General features: G+C 39.9%; 1 protein-coding gene across 6 annotated transcripts in view; it reads left to right on the forward strand.

Moving 5' to 3' along the window:
• Positions 1 to 14827, forward strand: part of Nrg (Neuroglian) — a 434360-nt gene that overhangs the window by 165864 nt on the left and 253669 nt on the right. For all 6 annotated transcript variants that reach the window (XR_011392382.1, XM_070088294.1, XM_070088293.1 and 3 more), the window contains one exon: positions 1275 to 1341. The gene's annotated coding sequence lies outside the window, so the exon portion shown is untranslated. The remainder of the gene's footprint in view (positions 1 to 1274; positions 1342 to 14827) is intronic.

The raw sequence follows: 14827 nt of genomic DNA on the forward strand, positions 1-14827 counted from the left end.
ACGGACACAATAAGAAAGCAATGCATGCCTAGATTTTGCAGTCTTCTACAGCACATATTACTGATGTTACTGGAACTAGGTTGGAGGTCAAGGGGAAATTGTATCACTACCTCCGCGGAGTGCTAGATCAGCCAGGCTGTGATGCATATGTGGTGCGGCTGGCTACCAACAGCAACAGTCTTATCGACTAGGAAATCAGAGAAACCAGGCCTCGGACCGTGCTGTGGTTGTAAGAAAACTCCCGAAACAGGTCGCAGGTAGAGCTCAGAACACAGGTTGTGCCTACGTTGGGCTGCATCATTCAGGATATTGGTGCTGCTAGCACCAATATCCTGAATGATCAAGCTATCAACCGAAAGGTCTGGTCTGTGACCAGGCCGCGGAGGGCAATAATCCCTGGTACCATCACCACATAGATACCAGGTAGTACTTTGCCCATAAGGTCAATGTAAAATTCTGCAGCTGTATAGGAAACTAACCCCACAGGCAGGTACAAAAATATTTTCTCCACCTTCCCTTTGAATAACTGTTCTTGCAGATGATGTAGGGGAGTAGGTAGTAGCTTAGAACCTTGAATTAGGGATAAACTCTTGAAATTTAAATATTAAACACAGTTTCTGAATTTTTATATCCTTTAAACACTATAAAACGTCTTATCTGGTAGACTCTTTGTCATCATATGACGAACCTTTGAGAGGCTAAATCTTTCAACCCCTTTATGCACGCTTGACGACACTCACTTTTTTAGAACTCCTCTCGTCCCACGGTAATCCTTCATTCACTGCTGTTCCTTCCCTAGTATCTTCCTCTTTCCCCCTCCTTTCACGTTAAATCAAATTATCATCTATCTGTATTCACAGTTGCTATGCAATCTTTGGATCCGTCCTCTTCATTTTCTCTCTCTTTTTCTTTTTGTCTTATTCACCGCATAGTTTTGTTCGTTAGCGGTCATATGTCTTTTTTTCTTCTTCTTCCTGCTGTTTGTTCCTCTTTGTGTGTGTGGGGGGGGTGGAATGGGGGAACTAAACCTTTGAAGCTGCCATAGTTACTGAACCCTTAGCGAAATGCTTGGCAATTTCTCTCGGCTATATGTACCTGCTGGGGTCTAGTCTTAGCTCTTGACCTTACAGAAGTCTCGGCATAGGCTAGATTTTCTTCCTCTGTGTAATTATCGTATAGATCAGGGTAACAACACGCTGCTTATATACACAATTTTGTTTAATTAATTAAAAAAGACCTGGTTCATTAAGAGAGCTTTTTGTTTTGTTTTACAGATCAGCAAGATAGCTCGGTGACTGGAGGCCGGGCGTGCTGAGAGGTTCGTCACTGGTGGGGATACAGGTCAGTATACAGCTCAAACTTTCTTTTAAATTTATGCGTGAAGCGGTAGACCCGTGTTGTCCATTGAGCAGGTGAAGGCTCGATTTTAGGAAACCCTTCCTAAATACGAACATGCAGGGTTTGACAGGGTGTTTAGGGAAAGGATTATAATGTGTGACTTCGGTCTTGCACAATCAAGACGCATGTTGCATCGTTTGCTTATTATTACTAGGAGTCCACAGTGCCCTGGGGTCGCAGTTCGATGGCCGAATAATAGGCCAGTCATTCTGGGGTAAAAATAATTACCAAGAGGTTGAGATTGCACATACATAGTTTTAGTCCTTAGTTATATTACACAAAAGCTAAAACACTCGTGTATACTGTGCTATAACCGTCGTCTTGGAAAATGGTGGCCATTTCTACATTTTTGTAACGACTCTTAAAGGGTTGAAGATAGCAAAACATATTTTAAACAAATTAAAAGGACTAAAAGATAAATTGTTTGGTCATTACCATTTTACTGTAAGTACAACAGGATGGTAGGTAAGACACATAGGCAGCAGTTAGGCAACTTTATTCCGAAACGTTTCGCCTACACAGTAGGCTTCTTCAGTCGAATACAGAAAGTAGGCAGGAACAGTAGAGATGTGAAGACGATGTAATCAGTCCATCACCATTGAAGTCGGTATTGTATACCATTTTGATGTTCAAGTACAACAGGAGCCGAGCTACGACTGAAATAAAAGTTGCCATTTTTACGCATTAAAATTTTTCAACCCCCCACCCCCAAAATACCATGATTTTTGAGGTGTACAAGGTAGGAATCGATTAGCAACCAATGACCTGTTCACCTGGAAGATTTCTTACGACCGAACTATGTGGTTTTATTCCCCCCATCCTTTCCCCGAGAAATGAGGCATACAATGGTCAAGGCCTGGTCTTGGACCGGGTCGCGGGGGCGTTGACCCCCGGGACACCCTCCAGGTATACTGGACCACAGGAGCGTTGATCCCCGGGACACCCTCCAGGTATACTGGGCCACAGGAGCGTTGATCCCTGGAACACCCTCCAGGTATACTGGACCACAGGAGCGTTGATCCCTGGAACACCCTCCAGGTATACTGGACCACAGGAGCGTTGATCCCCGGGACACCCTCCAGGTATACTGGGTCACAGGAGCGTTGATTCCGGAACACTCTCCAGGTATACTGGGCCACAGGAGCGTTGATCCCGGAACACCCTCCAGGTATACTGGACCACAGGAGCGTTGATCCCGGAACACCCTCCAGGTATACTGGACCACAGGAGCGTTGATCCCGGGACACCCTCCAGGTATACTGGGCCACAGGAGCGTTGATCCTCTGAATGACCTCCAGGTAGCAGGTATACCCTCCTTTGATGCATAAGAATGAACTGGAAAATGAAAAACATTGTCAGAACAAGTAAAATTTATTACTTAGAATATAAAACTTTTCGAATATACAATATAACATTGAAATTATTTATTTCAAGTGGGTTTTTATTAATATATTTTGTTATAATCAAGTTCTTTCATAAAAACATTGAGGTTTTTCAAATGATCTTCCTTCACACACCGCTGAACACACGTGAACTGCTTTCTTGCACTCACTAGTCTTGCAATAAATCTTAGTTGCAAGTAATTAATTGTAATAGCTTGTCAGGTGCTGGAGGCAAGAGTTGTGGGTACAGGGATAAGCGAGTTTCCTTCGAGGCTGTAACCTCATGTGGATGAGTTAAAGGTCATGTCCTAACCTCTGTTGGACCTGAAAAAAACTATAGGAATACTGATCAGCAGTTGCTGTTGCGGGAGAAAGTGTGGTAAAATCATAGTGTGATTGAACCTGTTGTTTCGGCATTGTTGCATGTATAGATAATATCGACATTCATTCAAAGACTTTCTTATTAAATAACAAAAAAAGGCACAATACCGTGACTGGAACGATACACAAATACAACTCTTGTACTACTACTACCTCTGGTTAGTGTGACTTTGTCAATGGTCCAAGTCGGACCGAAACGTCGTCGTAAGCTTCTCTCTTTTATGTGCGGGTTATTTGTGTAACTTTCTTATTAATGATCCATAATATCACGATGAATTCCTGGCCAACTTCAGCTAAGTCTGTCTTACCTGCATTGACCTGGTTAAATGTTTTTATTTTTACCACCAGCTGCTCATTTTTTTTTAGAATCTTTAAAGCTTTCGCTTTCCCTTCTCGGAAATTACTGGATGTTATAACCAGTCACTGCCTGTAAGAAAAGAAGCACTTTTATGTCTTTGTGAATCTCCCGTTGCTTGGAAAATTTCAATACACTTTTTCCTTTGCTTCCTGTTTGTGGCCTGAACGAAAGCTCATATTCAGTGCAAGAAAGTGATGTAACACCAAAAGATCTGTATCTTGGCCGACCACAATGACAAGATCACCTTCAGCCGCATGATATAAAGTTGTCTCATAGCTTGCTTACCTGTTTGTCAACTGCCTAATCACATGTCATACTGACATCTACAGCACCAGAAGAAAGATCAACAAGACTCTGTTACCTCAAAAAGATTGTGTTGCCTCAGACAGTTATCTAGTACCTCTTTGTTTGAAATCAGTTCTCATTCTGCTGCCTCTTAAGTCTTCGTGTTGCTCAGAGGTATCATGGGAAAACTGACAAATAAGACACCGTGCAACCCTTGGGAAACTTGATTCTGGAAACGTTCCGCCAGCCAGTGGCTTCTTCAGTCCAATACATTGGATTGAAGAAGCCACTGGCTGGTGAGACGTTTCCAGGATAAATGAAGATTCCTAAGGGTTTCACAGTCGTCTTATTTATCATCTTGTCAGTTTTCTAAACCATTTACTCAAAATCACGGGAAAGCTCTGTGAACTTTTTAATTGATGAGACTTCGCCAGTCAATACTGGAACGCATCATATCTAGTTCATCAAAGTATTTTCATGAGGACTACGACCTCTCCACTCTTAATACACTGAAATGTTAGGAAAACTTGATGAAAAATACATCACAGTTTTCCAATTCCACTCTCCAGCACTGTTACATATTTGGTCGAAACTTCTAATGAGACTCAGTAGCTCCTCATTTGTCGACACTTCAGTGCACGATGACATGCAATGAAATAGGCTAGAAACTTGTGTCTATGGTGTCATACATGTTTTTATTAAGAAATAAAATTATTTAATACATAAAACTTTTTGCTAAAGTAAAACTTTTACCATTCTTAATACCACAGATTTTTTTTTTTTTTTGAGGAAAATTAAAAGGCGTTAAAATTGGAACTTTTGTATCGGCTGTAACTCGGCTCCCGTTAAACTTACGGTAAAAATGGTAATGACCAAAAATGTTTATATTTTTGTCCTCTATTTTTTTTTATTAAACCATTTCTGTCTTCAACCGTTGAAAGAGTTAATACATAAAAACCCAAAAATATCCGCCATTTTCCCAGACAGCGGCCTTGGCACAGTATGTACGAGTGTTGAATTTTGTTATTAAAAAAAATAATTTCAACCTGATACATCGTTAGCACAAAATTGGATGACATTTAATATAGCACCTGGAAAGCTCTGGGTTATGCAGAACATTTCGAGCAAGCTTAAACCTAATTTTAAAACTAAATGAACAATAAAATTTTATATATGTATAGAACATTAAAGATGTACACACTAAAATGAATACGACTTCGTGAATACTAGAACTATGTATGGACAAAGTAAAATTGGACTATAATTCTTATATTGAGTGAAGGTCTTATTGACGACAGAATTTAAGCGAGACGTGTAGCAGGGCAAGTCTTTATTGGGACAGTTTCACACTTTTACAAGTCATGGCTTGAAGCTCTCCTTAGAGCGAAACGTTGTCACAATAGAGGCATTGTACGGCTACACGTGGTTATACTCATTGTGTGTGGAGAGAGAGAGAGACACAGACAGACAGACAGAGACAGACAGACACATACAGAAGGGAGGTAGTAGAGCACTAGCTAAAAATTACAGACCAATAGCCCTAATTTCTCACATAAAAATATTCGAAAGAGTGATGAAACGGCAGATGACAAATTTCATTGACCAGCATAACCCGAACCAGCATGGTTTTAGTGGACGACGATCATGCATGTCACAGAATTACAGAGGCGTTGGAAGACAACCAAAACACACATGTGATTTACACAGATTTTGCAAAGGCATTTGACAAATGCGATCATGGAGTGATAGCGCACAAAATGAGGGCCTTGAGCATTAGTGAACAGAGCAAGATGATCCAGCATCAGCGAGGTAAAAAGTTCAGTGCCCCAAGGCACTGCCCTGGCACCTTTGCTGTTTCTCATCCTCATAGCAGACATAGATAAAAACAGCCGTCACACTTTTGTATCATCATTTGCAGATGACACTAAAATAAGCTTGAAAGTCACTACGGTAAAGGACACTGAAAATACATAAATAACCCGCACATAGAAGAGAGGAGCTTACGACGACGTTTCGGTCCGACTTGGACCATTTGCAAAGTCACAGTGTGACTTTGTAAATGGTCCAAGTCAGACCGAAACGTCGTCGTAAGCTCCTCTCTTCTATGTGCGGGTTATTTGTGTATTGTTCTAGTCACGGTATTGTGCTTTTTTTGTTATTTATTGACACTGAAAAATTACAGGAAGACATAATTAGGGTTTTCCAGCGGGCAGTGGAGAACATGACTGTGATGGGTATGTGGGGCAGCAGGCCTCCAGCAGCAACAGCCTGATTGATCAGGCAAGCACCAGACGAGCCTGGCCCATGGCCAGGCTCTGAGAGTAGTGAAACTCTCGAAACTCTTCAAAGGTATATCAAAGGTAAGACAGACATTTCAATTTGCACCTGTGTTGTCACTGAACAATGTGCTGTATGATTATATATATATATATATATATATATATATATATATATATATATATATATATATATATATATATATATATATATATATATATATATTGCAACGTATTACATGTATAACAGGGAAGGTAAGTGTTGTATTACCTCTACTACAACCACAACATGTACAACAAACAAGGTAAATGTTGTGTTGTTGCCTGTACCACAACCAAGGTAAAATGTACAGTGATAAAGATCGTTCCATAGAGTCGTCATGGTTTATGTTATGTTTTGTAAGTGTATTTTATGTTGCATCTGATGACACTTTCCTCGTATTGAACGCTAGGACAGTGTATTGATATTTTTTCAAACTGCCGAATTATATGCTAATGTACCTTACTGTATTGTATGAATAAAGGGTGAGTTTAATTAGTGTAAATGGGTGTATTGGTACGGTCTGTGTTGATAAATTCTGAAATGCAGGAGTGTATGAATGAGGGGAGAGTATGGGTGTGTCACTGAGTAGTGAGGGGAGGGGTTAATGGCGGTTGTGGAGAGTCCCCCATGACTAATAGTAGTGTGACGTCATTACCTGGGAATTTCCTCCTTGATTCCACCTGCGCGCGCGCAGGTGGAATATATATATATATATATATATATATATATATATATATATATATATATATATATATATATATATATATATATATATATATATATATATATATATATATGCAATAAGATCACAGTAAACAGGTGATTTCAGAATATGCAAAAAACCACTGCGAAAGAATAGTGAAATTCCAAGGGCTTTCGTGACTTCTCACATTATCAAGGAACTATAAAAGTAATACATCAAAGGAATGCATGTAAAGGGTCAAGACTACACCTCACCATCACATCCCACATCAAAGAAACACCAGACTAGTGACGACACCAGACTCATAAGAAAGGAGGAACACTGCAGCAGGTCTGTTGGCTCATACTAGGCAGGTCCTACACAATCTATCCCACTAACAAAATACTTGCCCAGCCCTAGTACTGTACCCAGGAATTAAGATTTATTATTTGTTTAATGTATTATTAAATTCTTTCCAAATTTTATTATAAATGAATCTAATTTATATAAACCAAAGGAAATATTCATATTTTCAAAACTGCTTTTTATGAAATATTATTCAACTATATTCTTGTCGACCATGGACTTGCTTAATTCAACTTTCTCAGCCTTTTGAAAATCAGTTGGATGGTTAAAATCTCTCACATGAATAAATAGAGCATTAGAATCTTGTCCAGTTCAGGTCTCTCCTTGTTGTGGGATGTGATGGTGAGGTGTAGTCTTGACCCTTTATATGCCTTCTTTTGATGTATTGTTTTTATAGTTCCTTGATAATGTGAGAAGTCACGAAAGCGCTTGGAATTTCAATATTCTTTCACAGTGGTTGTTTTCCACACAAACACACACACACACACACACACACACACACACACACACACACACACACACACACACACACACACACACACACACACACACACACACACACACACACCTACAGGCCTAGTGTCTAATCGACATGTGCCTAGGACAAAATGGTAACTAGCGCGCACACACACACACACACACCCACACACACCCACACACACACACACACACACACACACACACACACAATATCTATATATATATATATATATATATATATATATATATATATATATATATATATATATATATATATATTATACACACATGCAAGACAAGCCACAGGGGGTTGAAATGTTTAGCTCAAGTACTTTCACACTTCTCAGTTCGTCATTAGGAGCTATGCCAAATTGCAAGGGAACAGCTGAAGAACTGAGGGGAAGTTTTCTAAGAGTAGCGCAGTGCGGGTTTGTCACCTGCCACAGCCTCTCTCGGAATGTCTTGCATAATTAAAATTGCCTGTCTACGATTGTTTGCTTATACATACATACACATGTACACACATTAACAGGGAAGGTACCTCCCGCTGTACCTCTAATCTCCTCTACTCTCTCTCTCTCTCTCTCTCTCTCTCTCCACTCTTCTAGGGTCTCTTCCTCCATCTTCTGCTGATTGATTACTTTGTTCTTAGTTTTTTATCCGTGTACATTTTTCTGCCTGTTCTCCTAATCTGGAGTGTTTGCTAAAGAATCTGATATACCTTAATGCTCTCTCTCTCTTTTTTTTTTTTTAATTTGACTTTTTTTTATATCATCATTAATTTCCCTTCTGTCATAACCTGTTTCTTCCTTCCATGACACTTCATGTGACTCATCAGTATGTATTTCCTCCTCAGTTTTCTTGTCTCTGTCTCCTTCACCTTGCCCATGTCTCCAACACTCCCTTTCAACCCTCTCAATAATTTTTTAAATTTTGTACGTCGCGATGATGTCTTCTGACCTTCCTTTCCACCTAGGTCACCAGGTTGAGTTTCATCATACATCACCCTTCGATAGAGGTGTGGAAGGTCATTGATCCAAGGAGTTGACGTTACCCTCTCAATCGGATCTCACACAACCTCTCAATTTCCCAGTCGCTGTATGACTCTTACGGACTTAGCGCTTGCATGTGAACATAATAAATTATAGATCACTCAACTCAAGTATTCACCTGTTTATTTACATTATTATATATAAGGCAGTCTACACCACTTCTGGCTCCACCCACACAGTATATTTTACTTTAATACTGAAGTATGCAGTTTTTTGATGTTTTTCTGAAAGATACCTGAAGGACGTTTCCGGGGATCAGCACTCCCTCCCCCACGCGCGGCCAGGCCCAAATCAGGCCACCTGAAAGATCAAGGCCTGATCAACCAGGCTGTTACTGCAAGCCGCACGCAGTCTAATGTGCGAACTACACGGCTGGTCAGGCACTGATTTGAGGAACTTAACGGGTTCCTTCTTGAAGACCGCCAGAGACTGTTAGGGAGAACTAATTCACGTGTTACACAATAAACCCCTGGGTTAAAATTGATGAACTGCCAGAATTCCTAAAAATAGTGTAAATATCACCATTGCTATACGGGAGGAAGAGTAGAGCATAATTGATAAGCTCATAAAACATCATAAGAGGATACGAGAGGCTATATAATGGAGAAAGAGTTTTTGACGTCAGCCACAGGGAGAGCAAAACTCCACAATATCAAACTAAATCAGACCAAATTTTGCAATGATTATGATTATTATAACTAAGCTCTAAACCTAAAAGGGTCGTTGCAAGTAGATTGGTTGACTAGTGATAGGAGGTAGAGGAGGAGAAAATGTGTCATATAATTACTGGAAACTTGGAACAAAGTTAATAATAAGTTAGCTCTGAGGACGAGTACCAAGAATATAGTTGTGTTGGTGCAGTATAACACTGGTAATCACACAAGTAATCATACACATTATAAACAGAGAGAGAGAGAGAGAGAGAGAGAGAGAGAGAGAGAGAGAGAGAGAGAGAGAGAGAGAGAGAGAGAGAGAGAGAGAGAGAGAGAGAGAGAGAGAGAGAGAGAGAGAGACCAACAACAACACATGTTTATTTTAAAAAACAATGACAGTTGTTTTGTTCGGATTAATTAGTGGTTTAAACGGGGGACGAATAGGAGGGACTCGGACGAGGTTGTGCTGATGATGAGTTGTTTTGATCTACGAATCTCACCCTTCTGTTGCTCTTTGTCACTGTTAACATAATACTACTAATAATTACAGTAATGGTAGTTTTTGTATGGTATGAGTTATGCTGGTCGAATTTGTAGGTTTGATGGTCAATTTGAGAGGGATGCAAGATAAATGTTAAAGATTAGGGTCTTTAATTATTATAAAAAAGTTTCGCATATAGTAATAAACAAGGAGGACTTGCAAATGATAAACCGAATGGACTTGGATAATATGATAATCAAGAGGGACTTCAATAATCATAATAATAATTATATAGTATACAGGAGGAACTTTGGTAATATGATAATGGAATTATGTGGTACTTGTTTTTAGGCTAATAACCTTAACGACGGCACTCGACGAATTGAAAACATGTGGGACATGTTTCCCCTTCCCTGTCTTGTCTCTCACCCTACTTCCTGTGTCCCTACATCCATCTACTCTTACTCTTCTCCCTTTCCACTTTCTCATCCCAATTCCCCCTTCTTTCTTCTTACAACCTTCTTATATATACGTAAATTATATATATATATATATATATATATATATATATATATATATATATATATATATATATATATATATATATATATATATATATATAATATAATATAAAATATATAGGGAGGTACCACCTCTACAACTGTCCTAGGGACCCTCATCCTCAGAGAAAAGAATAAAGTTGCTTCAGGGAAAACTCAAGGTTCTCCCTGAAGCTGTTTGAGAATTTTCTCCTACCACCCCCTATATTTCAAGTATGTTTTATTTAAAGACAGAATACATTGGCTAAACATTCACAAAAACACAATGGAAAGTAAAACATATATATATATATATATATATATATATATATATATATATATATATATATATATATATATATATATATATATATATATGCGCTAGACACCTGTTACAACATACACAACATTAACCCAACTGTAATCCCTCCTTCGTTTATGCTCTCTTCATGTCTCTATCGTGAAACGTGAACATTTTATTGGAAACGCAACGTCCCTGGGATCGTTGTCACTCCAAACGTACATATGGGAAAGTACTGTACACATAAACATAAATAGTGAACACATCTGGCCCATGGCTGGGCTCCGGGAGTAGAAAAACTCTCGAAGCTCATCAAAGGTATATCAAAGGTAAGTGGTAGTGAGGTTAGTTGGTTGGTTAGCTTTAAAATAAGTTGGACAGTTATATCAGCGAGAAGAGGGGTTGGATTTGAGAAGGATCGTCTTAGCGTGGGTCATTTTTACGTTATTTTTGTTTTATGTGAATCATCTGATGGTCATATCTGGTGATGGACGGGATTATCGATTATCATGTGTGCTAGTGTGGTGCTTTCCTGATTATTTAAGCCTATCTCTTTGTACCCGGGCCACCAGCAGCAACAGCCTGGTTGACCAGGTAAGCACTGGACAGTGGTATAAACCTTGGTAATAAATACCGACAAGTTGGTTTAGAAAAATGTTTTTTTTTCTAAACCAAGCACTAGACGAGCCTTGCCCAGGGGCCAGGCCATGGGAGTAGAAAAACTCTGAACTCGTCAAAGATATATCAGCACTTGCAAGCGTAGCACGAAGAACTTTCACTCTGTTGAATGACTGAGTTTGTCCTGTAATTCAGTTCAGTCTTTATTTCCTTCATCCCTCCATAGAGGAGCAACTGAAGCTTCTCACTGAACATTATACTGTTGTTTGAGGACTTCTTGGTTTATATCTGCTTGAAGATTCGCTTTGTCTTCAACGTACGCTATTATCAGTACCAGATATAGGAATAACAGAAGTGGGGCTAGCACAGTGCCTAGGGGAACGAACGTTTTCTGTCACACCTCCACCTTTATTTACCTTTTCAATGCCCTCCCTTCATTCTTTATGTATGAAGGGAGGACATTGAAAAGTCTTTGGTCTCTTCGCGCTTACTGCATTTTCCGTGATGTAATCATTGCACCCCTAGTTCTCACTGGGAATATTTTGCAGTGTATGCAGATTTGGGACCAATCCTTCTAGAATTTTTCAGGTGTAGGGTATAATGTATCCCTCTCACAGGTGTACAGATCAAGGAACTTCACACGTTTCCAATAATTTAGATGTTTACTTGAATCTGTGCAGGCAGTGAAGATTCTGTGCATATTCTCTAGGTCTGCAACTTTGCCTCATTTGAACGGAGCTGTTAGTGGACAACTTAGAGAGAATATGCGACTTGAAGAGTATCAACACTGGTCTGGCATACTTTGCTTTGAAGGTTATGGGTATCCAGCCTATCATTTTCCTTTGGGTTGTGATAGCGACACGTGTCTATTGTGATCCTTGAAGGCGACTTGAAGAGTATCAACACTGGTCTGGCATACCTTGCTTTGAAGGGTATGGGTATCCAGCCTATCATTTTCCTTTGGGTTGTGATAGCGACACGTGTCTATTGTGATCCTTGAAGGCGAGAGTTTGATAGTTACTCCCAGGTTTCTCACATTAATCTTACACTCTATCAAGTGATTCAAGTTTTGTTGAATACTCCATTTCAGTCTTTAATTCCTAGTACCAGATCAACCAGGCTGTGATAGATAATGTGAGCCAGCGGACCGCTTTTAGTGGCCCGTTGGCTCACATATCTATCAACAGAGTGGCCCCATGCTGGGCTACGGGAGTAGAAAAACTCTCGAAATAGGCCACAAGTATATCCCAGGCTTTGAAAGTAAAGCTTAATGGACACACAAATTGTACTCCTTCAGTCGTCTACATTTTCCCTATTAAATTTTCATTATTTTAAATTTGTTTTTATTAAGCAAAATTGGTTATATGGGTATTGTGCGGCTACTTTACGGATGTACCCAATTTCGTTTAATAAAACAGGAACAAATGTAAGACCGTGAAATTTGTGTGGTGGTGGGGGAGGTGTGTCAAGAGTGAGGGCTTCCCCTTTACGCTGCCTGGGTTATTTATGCGACCCCGATACAGTTAACCAGTGAGAGGGATCTTGCTCCGTGTTTGTTGCCACTTTTGTTGTGCTCCACACTGATCAGATGAATGCCAGTTTAATTTTTGCCTCTTTTAGCGCTTCTCTCCCCACACACACATTCCTTCCTCTCTCTAACCTTGCTTCTCGTCCACTTATTTTCTCTAGTACAGCGGTTGCCAAAGGATGCTGCGAGAGAGAAGATGGCAAGTGTGGCAGGGAGATTCAAGATCAAAGAAACATTTAAGCATTCATATATAGAAACCCGTAAAAGTTTCCAGAGTTCATGCCGTCTCTGTGTTAAGTGTAGTGTTGAGGACGCGCCTCAAACAAGCAAATAAAGTGCTCCCTCTCTTTTTGCATTAGCGCACCGCTGACGTAATCCATTATCTCTTACGTAAGTAAGAGGCTCGTCTATAAGTATATTTTGGGAATGACTCATGGTTTTATGTAGCTGCATTGTTTTTTACTTAATGTCCCATGACCATATAAAGTAGTTGTGTTCTTTGTTATGAATCAGGCACTGCTAGTTTTTTTGAATGTATTTATCATTAAAAAATCGGAGTGACGCGAGCAAATTTTTTAGTCCGGAAGTGCTGCCCAGGGAAAAAAGTTTGGGAACCACTTCTCTAGCGGAACAAAGTTAGAAAAACTTAACAAGGAAACTAGATCACTTTCTCCGTGAGTTGCCGGATCAACGAAGCTGTGATGGGTATGCGAGCCAGCGGGCCAGTAACAGCAGTGTGGCTCAACAGGCAATCAACAAGGCTGTTGTACTGCTAGGGTTTAAAAAAAAAAATAAGCCCTGGGTACTGGTCGCAGATTTGGATATCGTTAAGGGTTATATATGCCTAAATATCTTTACCTGGGATTTACCTATTAAAGACTTGCCACTGACTCATCTTCACTGACTGATGGGCGTGCGGGCGGGTGAGCTACCATGTAACGGAGCGACCTGCTACTGTGGCGGCTGTGGTGAGTTGAAGGTCATGTTGCGGTCATTAAGAGGTGATGCGGCTGACTTTCTTTTTTCGGAGGGCCACTGCTTTCTCTTTAGCACCGGTGTAACTTTCTTCATGGGAGGCCGAGGCGTCGCAGCTTTCTCTTAGTCATGAGGTCCAGCTTAAGATTGCATACAGTCTTGCTTAGACTGATGTGTATTTGTAACCAAAAGTAATGTTTTCCGTGGGTTTACCTCTATGTGTACTCATCATTCTATCTGGCTGCCTGCCTGCCACCTACCTGATGGTAAAACACCTCTTTTAGATTCCTTGTAACACGACAGCCTTCCCTTTAAAAAGGAAGATTCCTGTGAAAGACTGTACATTGTTTTATGCCTTTTAAAAATGCGACATGTGGGATTTTGAGTGTACCTGTTTTCCGTCTTCCAACTACTGCCGTGAAACATTTTTGTCAACCATTGTGTCCTGGTCACTAAAAAATTGTTCCAGTACTTTTGTCCTCCCTCACTGTTAACAGGACGTCAGGTTGCCTTACGCTCATGATGTGACGACATTGTCTCGTAGTATAATTTTGGTGATGTCGCTCATTCAGATGTAAGCAATATTTCACAGTTGCTAAATATAATGCAAGAGGTTCAGAGAAAAGTTAATGTTGGTTTAAAGAAGGTGTCATGTAAACGGTTTAGAAAACCGACAGGTTGACGAATAACACTTTCGGACTGAAGAAGTCACTGGCTAGCGAAACATTTTCTCAGTAAAGATTACCAAATGTTTTACAAGTGTATCGTTCTTCAACAGGCGTGTGTCTTTTTTTTTTTTTTGTTTGTCATCGTAGTTTACGTAGTTTTAGAAAGTTGCTCCCTCCCTCAGCCGCCACCCCAAGCACTGGACAACTTTACCACAACTCTTGAACCTAGCTTTCTCGATCCAAAGTTTCTCCTTAATTAGAGGCAATTTTACACATATAACCCGCATATAGGAGACTGGAACTTACGTTCATTGTTCCAGTCACGGTATTGTGACTTTTTATTCCTTTTAGAGGTAATTTT

The sequence above is a fragment of the Cherax quadricarinatus genome, chromosome 24 (assembly GCF_038502225.1).
Source record: "Cherax quadricarinatus isolate ZL_2023a chromosome 24, ASM3850222v1, whole genome shotgun sequence".
NCBI classification, from domain to species: Eukaryota; Metazoa; Arthropoda; class Malacostraca; order Decapoda; family Parastacidae; genus Cherax; species Cherax quadricarinatus.